The sequence below is a fragment of the Seriola lalandi genome, unplaced genomic scaffold (assembly GCF_002814215.2).
Source record: "Seriola lalandi dorsalis isolate HSWRI2012SDOR001 ecotype SW California unplaced genomic scaffold, Sedor1 jcf7180001975607, whole genome shotgun sequence".
NCBI lineage: Eukaryota > Metazoa > Chordata > Actinopteri > Carangiformes > Carangidae > Seriola > Seriola lalandi.
Genome location: NW_019446273.1, coordinates 1 through 1,469, shown reverse-complemented (window position 1 = coordinate 1,469; position 1,469 = coordinate 1). Strand labels below are relative to the sequence as shown.

Genomic DNA, 1,469 nt, shown 5'->3' with positions numbered 1-1,469 from the left:
TTTGAGTTTCACAAAAAGTATTCGTGACCAAAGTCACATCTGTGCTTTGACAGGAAGCCTTGTTGAGGGATCTGATCTTTAACCACTGTCCCAGATTAATTTCCTATTAGGGCAGTCCAATCACAGTTCTGAAAGACTGTGGCCATCTTTACTTCCGTTTGCCTCCTTTCATGAATGTTGTGAGGGTGAGAAGGTAGTGACGAGAGTGTATCATGCACTTATGATAATAAATATTCATCTCATGAACCTCACTTCTCAGGGGCCCTACAGCCAGAACTCAAAGATTTTCCCATTCTGCCTTTCAAAGATTAGTGGAGAGAAAAAAACCCTTAATTTCTCAGTTAACTTGCTCTAAGATCTGGATTAACTTCTAATATATGAATTTTTGCAGCAGTGGAAAATACATTCAGTATCATGTGTTTCTTCCACAGTCTTTGGTAGCCAATGTAGGTTGGCTGAAAGGCCTTTGTAGCAAATCCTGACTGGGTTCCTGGTTGTAGTCATATTCTTGAAACCCCAGTAATTATTCTCCAGCTGTATTGGCAGATGAAATCTGTAGGGGATTTCTCCTAAATGAAGAGTAATGAGCACTTTATCAGCACTGCTCAGTCCGCACAGTGGGTGATTAAGTAGCTCCTTCGGAGGCTTCTGGCTGAATTGTTAAAAAGCAGATATGAGGAATCTGGAGGCAATTTGCACAAATTAAAAGGGAACAAAATAAAATGACAGATGTAGCGCAAGATTTTATTATTCATGTTTTTTTTCATCTAAACCAGACAAACGAATTCAATCATATCAGCAATGCTTTTATTCCCCACACTGGCATTACAGTGACTTTTATTTTTTTATCCTCCTTCAGGTCAATTGTTTTCAGTTCGCCAACTGGGAATGGGTAGATTGCGTGATGGGAGGAGAAAATCAAGGATGAAGGAAGGATTAGATTGGTAAAGCAGACAAAGTATAGTCAGTATAGAGCTCTGGAGACTGAGGGTCTCGCACACAGACAGGAAGACAAATTGCATCCAAACCTCCTTCGACTGATACACCGTCCGACTCTTTCACCCTGCATCATTTTATGAAATCTCCCTTAGAAGAGATGCTGTACTCACTGTGGTTCAGTTATTGGTTTCTGTTGGGTTTTGATTATGTTGTCTAGCAAGGCTTTGTGGCCATGGAGCTGAAATTGACAAAAAATGTTGAGCAATCCTGGCAGTGCCACATGAAATGTCCAATCTTAAGATAAATGTTGAGTAAATGCTGAAGAACAAGAGTAACCGAGTAAAAGAAGCTGAGAATTACAAAAATTACAAAATATGATTAAAACCACGGCCTAACAGGGACCAGTGTTCCTGGTTAGATGCTAACTGACAGAGGATGTTGAATGAAGCTGAGTAAAGTTTTGTTTGAAATGTCTCAATGGGTCTTGGGTCATTTGTACTTTGAAGTTCTTTTCTGTCTGCATGTGTGTG

At 39.9% G+C, this 1,469-nt stretch overlaps 1 long non-coding RNA gene across 1 annotated transcript; it reads right to left on the bottom strand.

Moving 5' to 3' along the window:
- Window positions 1-723: 723 nt before the first annotated feature.
- Window positions 724-1,461, bottom strand: LOC147820238 (uncharacterized). Its single transcript, XR_015437242.1, has 2 exons — window positions 1,110-1,461; window positions 724-882 (listed from the first exon to the last, which is right to left on the bottom strand). It is a non-coding gene; the product is annotated as an uncharacterized LOC147820238 (long non-coding RNA).
- Between the last annotated feature and the right edge of the window lie 8 nt (window positions 1,462-1,469).